At 48.7% G+C, this 14299-nt stretch overlaps 1 protein-coding gene across 1 annotated transcript in view; it reads left to right on the top strand.

Moving 5' to 3' along the window:
- The first annotated feature begins 1493 nt into the window (after nucleotides 1-1493).
- The window catches only part of tfg (trafficking from ER to golgi regulator), a 149490-nt gene continuing 136684 nt past the window's right edge, over nucleotides 1494-14299 (top strand). Inside the window, exon 1 of the mRNA XM_080203545.1 lies at nucleotides 1494-1581. The gene's annotated coding sequence lies outside the window, so the exon portion shown is untranslated. The remainder of the gene's footprint in view (nucleotides 1582-14299) is intronic.

The following is a 14299-nucleotide window of genomic DNA, read 5'->3' as shown; positions in this document are numbered from 1 at the left end:
CAGTGAGTATAGGTCTTACCTGCTTAACCTTTCCCCAGAAAACAACATCTTCATACCTGGAATCAACCCAGTGAATTTTCCCTGGACTGTTTCCAACACCTCCTTCCTGAAGTAAGGGAGACCAAAATGACACACAAAAGTCAGCATCTCATTTGCCTTCCTAATTACTTGCTGTACCTACATGTAACCTTTTATGGTTCAAGTAAGGACAAACTAGTGCGTGGGCCAGTGCAGGATAGGACATGGGCAGCAGAGTCTTGGTTGAAACAGAAAACATAGGAGCATGAAGGAGCAATCCATTCAGCAAACTTGACATAGTGAAGTCGAGAGATGAGGAAGGCATGTAGCAGGATGTAGTTGGATAATGTTACGGAGGTGGAAGTAGACTATTGTTGGTGAACGAGACAACTTAAGATTGGTAACTAAATTCAGGATTATGCTGAATAATGAGACAAGATTCTACACTCAAATTTCAACAAAATTTTATAATCCACACAGCAGAAAAGATTGGATGTAGTGAGATGAACCACACTTCCACTTGCACCACTTACAATTCTCGTTCCGTACTCCGGACATTCTCTCTTTCAGCTTCTTCTGTCAGGAAAATGATACAAAAGTCTAAAAACACATACCAACAGTCTCAAGAACAGCTTCTTCCCTCCTGCAATCAAACTTTTGAATGATCCTATCACACATTAATCTGATCTTTCTCTTCACCGCGTCAGTAACTGCAACACAATATTCTTCATCCTCTTCTTTCCTTCTCCCATATATTTGTAGAATCATAGATCATAGAATTCTACAGCGCAGAAGGAGGCCATTCGCCCCATTGAGTCTACACCAACCACAATCCCACTCAGGCCTTATCCCCATAACCCCATGCATTTATCCTAACTAGTCCTCCTGACACTAAGGGGCAATTTTAGCATGGTCAATCAACCTAACCTGCACATCTTTAGACTGTGGGAGGAAACCAGAGTATCCGGAGGAGACTCACGCAGATGTGGGGAGAATGTGCAAACTCCGCACAGACAGTGACTGAAGCCAGGAATCAGACTCGGGTCCCTGATGCTGAGAGGCAGCAGTGCTAACTATGTACTCAATGAACGGTATATTTTGTCTGTTTAGCGTGCAAGAAACAATACTTTTCACTGTATCCCCAATACATGTGACAATAATAAAATCAATTCATTCACTAAGCTTGGCAAACCACAACTCAGTTTGCTCGATCCTCTCAGCACAAAGGCATCATTCTATAGAATGGGAAGTATGTTGGAAGAACAGGGCTAATAATACCATTGCTGCTGTGGTAAGATCAGTGAAGGAGCTCAGACACAGAGTGACTTTCTATAGAATGGGAAGTATGTTGGAATAACAGGGCTAATAATACTATTGCTGCTGTGGTGAGACCAGTGAAGGAGCTCAGACAGAACGAACCAAGCTGAGTTCAGGGACAAGTGCCCCAGTGTGTGCGCATGCGCACTGCGCTGTGCCACGTCCAGCCGGAGGGGCGGGATTTCCCGTTTGAGGGAAGCAGACAGCAGGACCGGCGCCGGGCTCGCTGTAAACCTCCTGCCGCAGGTCTGTGCTTTAAACACCGTGTGTGTTTATTTTTCTACAAAGCTCCTCCAGCATTGAAGCCGCAGAGTGAAGTATGGGCCGGGCCGGATCCGGTTAAAGCGCCGGGAAAGAGGGGCGGGCTCCGGGCCTATTCCGTCCCGAGGCCGGCGCCTCTCACTCAGCTCACACTCACTCCGTGAGCCCCCCCCCCTCCCGGCTGCAGGGCCAGTCGTTTTCCTCTCCCCGAGCAGCGCTGATGAATCACACCGGAGTTGTATTTGGATTTTGACGGAGGGGGGGGATCATTTCTTTCCCGGGAGAAGAGGCGGGGGGGGGGGGCGCAGATGTTGCGTATTGACTGGCAGGAAATAAATCTACGCTAGTGCGCAGGCGTCTTAACTCAATTTGGGGAGGGAGTGGGTAGGACTGGTGGGAAGGGACTGGAGAGGGGTGGGGGGGAGAGGAGAGGGGTGGGGGGGTGGAGGAGAGGGGGGGAGAGGAGGGGGGCGGGGGGGAGAGGAGAGGGGTGGGGGGGTGGAGGAGAGGGGGGGAGAGGAGGGGGGCGGGGGGGAGAGGAGGGGGAGGGGTGGGAGGGGGGGTGGGGAGGGGTGGGGGAGAGGGGGGGGTGGGGGAGAGGGGGGGGTGGAGGGGGGGTGGGGGAGAGGGGGGAGTGGAGGGGGGGTGGGGGAGAGGGGGGGTGGGGGAGGGGGGTGGGGAGGGGTGGGGGAGAGGGGGGGTGGGGGAGGGGGGGTGGGGAGGGGTGGGGGGGAGGGGTGGGGGAGGGGGGGAGAGGGGGGGTGGGGAGGGGTGGGGGGGGAGGGGTGGGGGAGGGGGGGAGAGGGGGGGTGGGGAGGGGTGGGGGGGGAGAGGTGGGGGAGGGGAGGGGGGGGTGAGGGGGGGGTGGGGGGGGAGGGGAGGGGGGGGTGGGGTGGGGGGGAGGGGGGGGTGGGGTGGGGGGGGAGGGGGGGGGGGTGGGGGGGGTGGGGGGGGGGGTGGGGGAGGAGAGGAGGGGAGGTGGGAGGGGTGGGGGGGGAGAGGAGGGGGGGGAGGGGTGGGGGAGAGGGGAGAGGAGTGGGGGAGGGGAGGTGGGGAGGGGTGGGGGAGAGGGGAGAGGAGGGGGGTGGGGTGGGGGAGGGGGGGTGGGGTGGGGGAGGGGGGGTGGGGTGGGGGGGGAGGGACGGAGGGGGGAGGGGTGAGGGGTGGAGGGAGGGGGTGGGAAGGAAGGGGGGGTGGAGGGAGGGGGTGGGAAGGAAGGGGGGGTGGAGGGAGGGGGTGGGAAGGAAGGGGGGGTGGAGGGAGGGGGTGGGAAGGAAGGGGGGGTGGAGGGAGGGGGTGGGAAGGAAGGGGGGGCGGAGGGGGGTGGGGGGAAGGAAGAGGGAGGAGAGGAGGGGGAGGGACGGAGGGGTGGGGGGAGGGGGTGGGAAGGAAGGGGGGGCGGAGGAGGGTGGGGGGGAAGGAAGAGGGGAGAGGGGGGGGAGGAGAGGAGGGGGGGAGGGGGAAGAGAAGGGGGAGGTGGGTGGAGGAGGAGGAGTGGGGGGGTGGAGAGGGGGGGAGGGAAGGGGGGGTGGAGAAGGAGGAGTGGGGGGGAGGAGGGGAAAGGGGGGGAGGAGGGGAAAGGGGGGGAGGAGGGGAAAGGGGGGGAGGAGGGGGAGGGGGGAGGAGGGGGAAGGGGGGAGGGAGAAGGGGGGAGGAGGGGGAAGAGAGGGGGGAGGAGGGGGAAGGGAGGGGGAGAGGGGGGAGGAGGGGGAAGGGAGGGGGGGAGGAGGGGGAGGCGGGGGGAGGGAGAAGGGAGGGGGGGGGAGAGGGAAGGGGGGGAGAAGGGAGGGGGAAGGGGGGAGGAGGGGGAAGGGGGGAGAAGGGAGGAGGGGGAAGGGGGGAGAAGGGAGGAGGGGGAAGGGGGGAGAAGGGAGGAGGGGGAAGGGGGGAGAAGGGAGGAGGGGGAAGGGGGGAGAAGGGAGGAGGGGGAAGGGGGGAGAAGGGAGGGGGGGGAGGAGGGGGAAGGGGGGAGAAGGGAGAGGGGGGGAGGAGGGGGAAGGGGGGAGAAGGGAGAGGGGGGGGAGGAGGGGGAAGGGGGGAGAAGGGAGAGGGGGGGGAGGAGGGGGAAGGGGGGAGAAGGGGGAGGGGGAAGGGGGGAGAAGGGAGAGGGGGGAGGAGGGGGAAAGGGGGGAGGGGGAAGGGGGGGAGGGAGAAGGGAGGGGAGGAGGGGGGAGGGGGAAGGGAGGGGAGGAGGGGGGAGGGGGAAGGGGGGGAGGGAGAAGGGAGGGGAGGAGGGGGGAGGGGGAAGGGAGGGGAGGAGGGGGGAGGGGAGGAGGGGGAAGGGGGGGAGGGAGGAGGGGGGAGGGGGAGAGGAGGGGGAAGGGGGGGAGGGAGAAGGGAGGGGGAGGGGGGAGGGGGAGAGGAGGGGGAAGGGGGGGAGGGAGAAGGGGGGGGGGAGGGAGGAGGGGGAAGGGGGGAGGGAGAAGGGAGGGGAAGGGGGGGAGGGAGAAGGGAGGGGAGGGGGAGAGAGGGAGGGAGGGAAGGGGAGGGGCTGGGGAGGGAGGGGGGAGGGGCGAGGGAGGGAGCGGGGCTGGGGGAGTGAGGGGGCAGGGCTGGGGGAGTGAGGGGGCAGGGCTGGGGGGGGAGGGGCAGGGAAGGGGAGGGCTGGAGGTGGGAAGGGGAGGGCTGGAGGCAGGGCGGGGGGGGGGAGGGCTGGAGGCAGGGCAGGGGGGGAGGGGGCTGGAGGGGGGTAGGGGAGGGCTGGAGGCAGGGCAGGGGGGGAGGAGGGCTGGAGGGGGTTAGGGGGAGGGGAGGGGCTGGAGGAAGTGGGCAGGAGGTGGTCGTGAGGTGCAGGTTTGGAGGAGGTGGGCAAGAGTAGACAGGATTTGTGGCATTGGGCAAGGTTTGAGAGGATGAGGGTTTGAGGGGAGTGGGGTGAGAGAGGGCAGTGAGTGGAGAGAATGGGCAGAGGTGTTGAAGGGATTGGGGAATGTTTTAGGACAGACAGGTGTTGGTTTGGGGAGGGGGATGGTGTGGGAGGACGGAGGAGATATGTGGACAGGATTAGGTGCTTTGGGGCAGTGTCTGTTGGGAGAAAGGGAGGAGAGTTCTGGAGAACGTTTCTAAGGAGTAATGTTTTATGGAACTGGATCAAAACTAATGTTTTAATTCTTGTCCAACAATTAAAGACTATATTGCTTGCAGCTTGCCGTAAAATTACATTTCATTTTCTTGGTTTGTACTTTTTTCCAAAGTGTTGGGTGCAATTAAATATGATATGTTGTCAATTCTAGATATTTGGTGAAGTTGGTTAAATGAATTGAAAGAACATTTCAGGGTGCCGTTTGCAGTTTGGTTTTGTCTCACTTAAACCTATATAGAACATAGAACACTACAGCACAAACAGGCCCTTCGGCCCACGAGTTGCGCCGATCACATCAACACCTACCAATCTATAGACCTATCTGTAACCCCCAATCCCATTAAATCCCATATACTCATCCAGAAGTCTTTTAAAAGACCCCAGCGAGTTCACCTCCACCACCACTGACGGCAGCCGATTCCATTCACTCACCACCCTCTGAGTGAAAAACTTACCCCTAACATCACTTCTGTACTTGCCTCCTCGCACCTTAAATCTGTGTCCTCTCGTAGCGACCATTTCAACCCTGGGAAATAGCCTCTGAGAATCCACCCTATCTATTCCTCTCAACATTTTATAAACTTCTGTCAGGTCGCCTCTCAACCTTCGTCTCTCCAGGGAGAAGAGTCCCAGCTCCCTCAACCTAACTTCATAAGGCATGCCTCCCAGTCCAGGCAACATCCTTGTAAATCTCCTCTGTACCCTTTCAATAGCTTCTACGTCCTTCCTATAGTGAGGCGACCAGAACTGCGCACAGTACTCCAAGTGGGGCCTGACAAGGGTCTTATAAAGTTGCAGCATTACCTCCCGATTCCTAAACTCAATCCCTCGATTAACGAAGGCCAGTACACTATACGCCTTCTTGACCACATCCTCCACCTGCGAGGCCGATTTAAGAGTCCTGTGGACCCGGACCCCAAGATCCTTCTGCTCTTCAACACTACTAAGACTCCTGCCCTTGATAGTGTACTCGTTCATCCCATTGGTCCTGCCAAAATGGACGACTACACATTTATCCGCGTTGAAGTCCATCTGCCACTTCTCCACCCAGCCCTGCTGCAACTTCTGACACCCTTCCAGACCATCCACAACACCACCGAACTTCGTGTCATCAGCAAACTTACTAACCCATCCCTCCACTTCCTCATCTAGGTCATTTATGAAAATGACAAACAGCAAGGGTCCTAGAACGGATCCCTGGGGCACTCCACTGGTGACTTAAACGTATATTCTTGCTGCATGCATCTTCAGCTTCTTTGAGTCGATTTGAGCCCTATTCTTTGATATGGCTTAAACAATGTTTATTAACTGGCCTTATGTCGAATTACAAATATTCCAACTTCTTCCATTCTAATCAACATTCTGCCTTCAGCCAAATTCTCAACCTGCATGTGAGTCAGATAAGCACAGTAGTATGATGGTAATTGTAAATGTGGACATACTGTACACAAGATATTTATTTTATTTGACAGCTGGAGAAACTTAAGAATTTTGACATTAGTCCATTTTCAGCATTTTGGTGCATATTTTTCATTTGTAGTTTTTTGATGGAATATAACCTGGCCTACATGACTCTTGGATCTTTGTGTAGCACTATACTCTTGAAGTCTAGAATTAGCTAGTGGTGATACTAGAACATATCCCAACTATTTAACTGTTGTCAACTCATTTATTATAACTTGATTTGTTACAATTGTAGACAAAGGAATGGAACATGAATATATTAAGCTTTTCTCCATGAGCATCATCTAGGCCTACGTCATGATATGAGTCAACAGTATTGGAAAAGAAACTTGGTTACATACAGTAACAGTCACAGAGCCTAATGCTTCACCAGACGATGGCTGACTATATTGCCTTGACTGAGCTATTTGTTGAATTGTGATTTTACATCTACGATTTGAAGCTTTGCTGCAGATGTACATAAAGCTATAGTCTATCATTGTATGCCATTAAATATAAGCTATTGTTGAATATCATTATAAACGATTCATTGATATCCTTTAGGATTGGAAACCTGTCATCCTAGCTAGGTCTGGCATACACATGACTCCAGATTCACAGCTATGTGGTTTATTTTTAATTGCCCTGAAATGGCCTAGCAAGCCATTTCAGTTTGGGAAGGGCAATGAATGTTGGCCTTGCCAGAGGTCGTCAGGTCCTGTGAAGGAATTAAAAATAAAACCTTTTTGGATTTAATTGCTAATGAGACAATATGAGTCTTTTCAATATTGTAGGGAATGCAGAATTCAGCAAGGCAAGTCAGCAAATGATCACAAATAGAAATGAGTTACACTCCAGTCTTACTTAACCCTCCTACATCATTGAACAGTCTGCTTGCACTCCAGTCAAACTTCAAACCTACACTGTCATTCTGACATCAGCCACTAAGATGTTAATGTGCAATCTGAAAATTAAAGTTGAAGTTGAAACTAGAAGGATAATTTGAATTCCTCCTCTTCTGTTGTGTTGAATGTACCTCAGGACAGAAAATACAAACCTCTCTAAACTACCATGTTTGACTCAATCTTGTTTTACACTCGGGTGAACACCTCAGTCTTCCTTTTTTAAGGTTTCATTTGGTTGTCAGTATTTTCAGTGGATGTTATTTTTTGATAGTTTGGAAAAGTAACTACTTCATAAAGAGCAAACTTCCATTTTATAGAGTGCTTTTCATGTCCCGACAATATACAAAGCATTTCAGGACTGAATGATCACTTCTTTCCATTAGCCATGAAAATTAGGATTAGGAGCAGGAGCAGGCCCTTTGAGCCTGCTGATCTGATTGTGATCTCAATTCCACATTTCCACCAAACCATGGAGTGCAAGGCTACTGTGGGTGTCAAGGAACTGAGCAGAATGGTTAATTTGCACTGTAAGAGGAGAGACTAGAAGATGGCCAACATTGAATTTTTGATAATAATCAGCTTATGGTCATTCATTCATTTAAATGTTTCTCAACTTGCTCAAATTTTGGCTGAATTTTTTTTCCTGTCCTATACTGTAAAATTGTAACAGAGGTCAAAGTTGTGGGGCAGAAAAGAGAGAAGGATTATCTGTTGAGTAATCTCAGCATTTCTCTGGAAGGCCTAGGAATACAGATTTGTAACTTGTCTGGGGAAATGGTGGGACTAGCACACTCCTGTTGCTTGCACAAAGTATTTGACACATTTATTATTCATGAAGCAACCTGAGACTTTTTTCCTGGTATAGTTTCTCCCCATACATTCCTGATTTAGCGTCTCTGGTTGAAATGTGGTTTTTTTTTTGGTGTTGGCAACCTTTCAGTACCTTACCCAGGTGACTATTCAAGGAGGTGCTAAGAAATTTATCACATTGACAGGTTCTTTGATACTGCATCTGTGCCTGATCTTTTCTTTTCACCCTGCATCTACATTGGTAATTTTTGCTCCAGGAATCACTAGATTTTGATGGGAAATAGAAATCCTGCTAAACTTAGTGTCACAACTGCTGTTTGACTGAGTTCAGGTATTTTAGCGCAGACAAGAATTGTTCCTGGACCTTTACTGCTCTGTTTGTTTTGGGAAGACAATTCTGGAGCAATTTGGTGCTACATGATTGAACAGTGAACCTGGTTAAGATGTTTTTACTAAGGATGCTTGTAATTGTTTGGTGCTTTACATATAAATTTGCCTGAATTTTGGTGCCTGAGGGGACGGGAATTTAGTGACGTAGAAGTAGGGCTGTAGCATAGCAGTTAGCTGCTATAATGCCAGATTCAATTTTCCATGATCCTTTGGGCAGGGAGTTTCTCTGAGTATCTTGTTAAATTGAAGTGATGGCCCATGTGTTTTGGGGATGGAGGAGTTATACTTTATCTTGGGGTGATCAATCAGAATCCCTACAGTGCAGGCAGAGGCAACTTCACCCATTAAGTCTGCACCGATCTGTGACTGAGTATCTTACACAGGCCACGATCCCACCCTATTCTCGTAACCTCACACATTTACATGGCTATTCCATCTAACCTACACATTTTGGAGCACTAAGGGGTAGTTTATCATGGTGAGTCCACCTAACCACATCATTGATCCCTTAAAGAACCAAATCTCTCTGAGGGAATTATGATAAAGATCCTGGATTCCAGTGAATGATCGATCGTATGATCATTTGACCATCTTGCCTGGAAGAAAACTAATACAGAAAATAAGTCGTTCTAAGTTGGTTATAGGGAGTGGTAATGTATTCAGGCAGTTTAGGTTTTGACCAAATTGCGTGCAAAAGAAAATACATCTCTGAAACAAAGTGCCATTGAAATTTTGTGTGTTGTATAGCCAAAGAGCAAAATTCTTTTAACTGAAGAATTCCAAACAGTGAGTTGAACTTCTCATATAACCAAACTGAGAGAAAATTTTAGATGCAGAATTCTTTTGATTGAGACAAGGTCATTTTTTTAAGCTGGGACTCAATTTCATGGAGTGTATGGCCACCAAAAATCAGGTTTAAAAGAAAGAGAAAGATTGTGCATTTATATTATCCCTTTTTGATTTTTAAGTGTGTTTTACAGTCATGTATGGTCAGAAAACCTGTTTTGGGTATTGGTGAAGGTAAATATTGGTCAGGCCACTGGGAACGCCCTTCTGGCTTTCTTTGAATAGTCTCGTGGGAACTTTGACATCCACCTGAGAGGATAAACAGGGCCTTGATTTAACGTTTAATCTAAAAGGTTCCCTCCAATCCTGAGCTAAGAGAAGGCTCAACTACCTTGTAGAAGATGTTGACCATAAAAACTTCTGAAATATATAAATTGCATCACACTTCAATATTACTACTTTAAAATTGGATATTTTATAGAATTGCAACCATAATGTCTTATTTAACTTCTGAATACAGTTCCTAGCACTTATGTTGAATGTGATAGCATTGTTGTGATTCGTCTAGTATATGTGGTGACAGACAAAGTGCAATAGGTTGTAGAAAAAAAGTTAGCCTACGAAATCTAGACATGTAGACTGTTAGTTGGTTCCATGTACGTAGAGATTCTAAAAGCACCTACAATCACTCAAACAGTATAGCCGAATGTTAGATCCAGAGCACTGACCCCTGCAGTCTCCATGTGGATTTTATTTTTTCTATGGACAAATCTGGTTTCCCTGTGACATATATTAGCAATGCCTCAAATCTGGCTGCCTGTGACCAAAAACTAGGCATTTTTTAAAGTGGGCCACAAAAGGTTTTTAAATGCTATTACGTGAATGAAGAGAACTTATTAGTTTGTTGGATTGGTGCAATCGTGTGCCAAGTAGTTATCCTCTTTGTGCACTTGTCAGTTCCTGCTCTGCAGGTGGTTGGAGCAGCCCTTGACCCTGCCTGACCTAGTCTGTCTGACCTGACCCTAACCATGATGTGGAGATGCCAGCGTTGGACTGGGGTAAACACAGTAAGAAATCTCACAACACCAGGTTAAAGTCCAACAAGTTTATTTGGTAGCAAAAGCCACCAGCTTTCGGAACGCTTGCTGCTGCTTCATCAGGTGAGTGGGAGTTCTGTTCACAGACAGGGCATATAAAGACACAAACTCAATTTACAAAATAATGGTTGGAATGCGAGTCTTTACAGGTAATCAAGTCTTAAAGATACAGACAATGTGAATGGAGAGAGCATTAAGCACAAGTTAGAGATATGTATTGTCTCCAGACAGGAATGTCAGTGAGATTTTGCAAGCTCAAGCAAGTTGTGGGGGTTACAGATAGTGTGACATGAACCTAGGATCCTGGTTGAGGCAGTCCTTGGCTATCAGTCTCTGCTCAGTGACTCTGCGTTGTGTGTTGTGAAGGCCGCCTTGGAGAACATTTACCCAAAGATCAGAGGCCGAACGCCCATGACTTCTGAAATGTTCCCCAGCAGGAAGAGCACTCTTGCCTGGTGATTGAGCGGTGTTCATCTGTTGTTGTAGCGTCTGCATGGTCTCCCCAGTGTACCATGTCTCAGGACATCCTTTCCTTCAGTGTATCAGTGTCTGCTTTCTTGCATCTTTGTAGAAATTTGATGTGTCCGCTACTGATATGTGCTTAGTGCTCTCTCCACTCACATTGTCTGTAACTTTAAGACTTGATTACCTGTAAAGACTTGCATTCCAACAATTATTTTGTAAATTGAGTTTGTGTCTATACATGCCCTGTTTGTGAACAGAACTCTCATTCACCTGACAAAGGAGCAGCGAGTGCTCTGAAAGCTCGTGGCTTTTGCTACCAAATAAACCTGTTGGGCTTTAACCTGGTGTTTTGAGACTTCTTACTGACCCTAACCACCAGGGTGAAACAACCATTCAGCAATCTTTCACAATGAATATGAGCCACATGAATTGCCAGCCCTTTTTCTCCATCTTCACTAAGTAAATCTCCAGTCAAAACTAAGAGTCATGACTGAGCTGCATAATTAGTCTGACTCTCTGGATTTCCAATCTACTAGTGATCCTTTCAGATCAGATCTCTCAACTTGTAAAGTAAGTTACTGATGTTGAAGTATTGCTGCCTGCAAGCAATTGGGGATGCATTATTAAGTTTCTAGAAATACACACCAAATGGAATTTAAAGTTAGATTATTGCTTTAATTAAAACAATGCACATAACTAAATAAAAGCAGAAGACTGTGATTGTTAGAAAATTGAAATAAAAACAGAAAATATTGGGAAAAAAATCAACAGGTCTGGCAGCATCTGTGTTGAGGACAATAGAAGGTGTTGATAGTGGCATAAAGGTAAGATGGTGTTACAAGGAGAGTAACACATTTTGCTACCCTACCTTTATGCCACTATTGATACCTTCTATACTGCCATTAATGCTTCCTTTGTCTTGTGCCCTACACATTTTTGTGCAATCTCTCAATCTCATACGGGTTCAAAATATTAACTGTTTTTCTCCCCAAAGATGCTTCCGGATCTGCTGAGTTCCAACATTTTCTGCTTTTGTTCAATGTGCTTAACTGGTAAGATTACAGGATGATTAGAGATAAGGAAGGCTTTCCAGGTGTATAAATTAATCCATCTGAAATAACTTTCTGTCTTGATTTCATGTCCCCTGTTCATTGAATTAAGGTTCTGATTTTTTTCCTATGAAAACAGGCAAGACTGAAAATTCAGCTCGGGCTGAGTCCAGCAGAGGCCAGTTTTGAAGAATGCTACCTGTAACATGAGATCTGGATTTCCAGCTGTGCCTTTTAAATATCCTATACATGAAAACACGGTGTTTCAGTATGTGGATCAATCACATCATGATGCTGATTTGAGATTTTTAAATTAATGTAACACTTAAGTCAGTGTGACCATCAAAAAGTGTAAGCGAGCTGTTTGCAGTGATCTCAGGAAAAACAGATTTGTTCCCATATTACCCAAAAACCCAACACACTTAAATTTTAAGCAGCACCTTTGTAACTGACTTCTAGAAGTTTACAGTATGAAAACAGGCCCTTTGGCCTAACTTGTCCATACCGAACTACTGTTATGAGATTCAATTTCTCATGGAGCAGGGACTGGGACTTTCAAGCCCCTGAAGGTCTTGATGTTTTGCACATGTTCAAACCAGGAGCTTGCAACACATTCATATTCTGGTGTGTTTGTAGTTTTTTGGGCCAAGGGTGAATCCAATGTGCCCACGCAAAAATAAAATTGTGTGTTCAGGGGGGTTTCCTGACACAGCACATGGATAAGCCTACAAGAGGAGAGGCTGTGCTTGACCTGGTGCTGGCTAATGAACCAGGACAGGTGACGGATCTTTCGGTGGGACAGCATCTCAGGGATGGAGATCATAATTCTATCTCCTTCACGATAGGATCAGGCAGGCTTGGAAGGTGTTTATCTGGAGTAAGGGGAAATATGATGACATCAGGCAGACAATTGGACGAGTAAACTGGAAGGAGGTGTTCTTGGGGAAAAGTACTGAAGGAAGGTGGCGGATTTTCAAGGAATGTTTGACTGGAGCTCTGCACGACAACATTCCGATGAGACAAAGAGGTTTTGGTAGGTCGCGGGAGCCGTGGTGCACGAAGGTTGTGGTGAACCTGGTCAGGAAGAAAAGAAAGGTGTATAAAAGGTTCAGAGAGCTAAGAGATGTTAAGGATCTAGAGGAGTATAAGGCTTGTAGAAAGGAGCTTAAAAAGGAAATTAGGAGAGCCAGAAGGGGACATGAGAAGGCCTTCACGGGTAAAATTATGGAGAATCCCAAGGTGTTCCACAAATATGTGAAGAGTAAAAGGATAAGAAAAGAAGGGGTAGGACCTATAAAAGGTAAAGGGGGAAAAGTCTGTGTGGAACCAGAAGAAATAGCAGAGGTGCTTAATGAGTACTTTGCCTCGGTATTGATCTGGGAGGTTGTACTACAGGTTTGCGGCAGACTGAAAAGATTGAGTATTTGGATATTAAGAAAGAGGATGTGTTGGAACTTTTAAATTCTATCAAGATAGATAAGTCGCCGGGACTGGATGGGATGTACCCCAGGTTATTGTGGGAGGTGAGGGAAGTGATTGCAGTGCCCCTGGCGATGATCTTTGCATTGTCGATGGAGACGGGAGAGGTTCCGGAGGATTGGAGGATTGCGGATGTGGTTCCTATTTTCAAGAAGGGGAACAGGGATAGCCCGGGAAATTACAGACTGGTGAGTCTGACCTCAGTGGTTGGTAAGTTGATGGAGAGGATTCTGAGGGACAAGATTTATGAGCATTTAGAGAAGTTTAGAATGGTCAGGAATAGTCAGCACGGCTTTGTCAAGGGCAGGTCATGCCTTACGAGCCTAGTTGAGTTCGTTGAAAATGTGACTGAACACATTGACGAAGGAAGAGCGGTGGACGTGGTTTACATGGACTTCAGCAAGGTGTTTGATAAGGTCCCCCATGCAAGACTTCTTGAGAAGGCAAGAGGGCATGGGATCCAAGGGGCTTTGGCCTTGTGGATCCAGAACTGGCTTGCCTGCAGAAGGCAGAGAGTGGTTGTGGATGGGTCTTTTTCTGCATGGAGGTTGGTCACCAGTGGAGTGCCCCAGGGATCTGTTCTGGGACCCTTGCTGTTTGTCATTTCCATAAATGACCTAGATGAGGAAGTGGAGGGATGGGTTAGTAAGTTCGCTGACGATACAAAGGTTGGTGGTGTTGTGGTTAGTCTGGAGGGATGTCAGAAGTTGCAGCATGACATAGATAGGATGCAAGACTGGGCGGAGAAGTGGCAGATGGACTTCAACACAGGTAAATGTGTAGTGGTCCATTTTGGCAGGACCAACAGGATGCAGGAGTACAATATCAGGGGTAGGAGTCTTAGCTGGGTTGAAGAGCAGAAGGATCTTGGGGTCCGGGTCCAGAGGACTCTTAAATCGGCCTCGCAGGTGGAGGATGTGGTCAAGAAGGCGTATGGTGTACTGGCCTTCATTAATCGAGGGATTGAGTTTAGGAGTCGGGAGGTAATGCTGCAACTTTATAGGACCCTTGTCAGACCCCACTTGGAGTACTGTGCGCAGTTCTGGTCGCCTCACTACAGGAAGGATGTGGAAGCTATTGAGAGGGTGCAGAGGAGATTTACAAGGATGTTGCCTGGATTGGGAGGCATGCCTTGTGAAGATAGGTTGAGGGAGCTTGGTCTCCTCCCTGGAGAGACGAAGGTTGAGAGGCAACCTG

Source organism: Carcharhinus amblyrhynchos, chromosome 15 (genome assembly GCF_965287045.1).
Source record: "Carcharhinus amblyrhynchos chromosome 15, sCarAmb.v2.hapA, whole genome shotgun sequence".
Lineage (NCBI taxonomy): Eukaryota > Metazoa > Chordata > Chondrichthyes > Carcharhiniformes > Carcharhinidae > Carcharhinus > Carcharhinus amblyrhynchos.
This window is presented reverse-complemented; position numbering and strand designations above follow the sequence as displayed.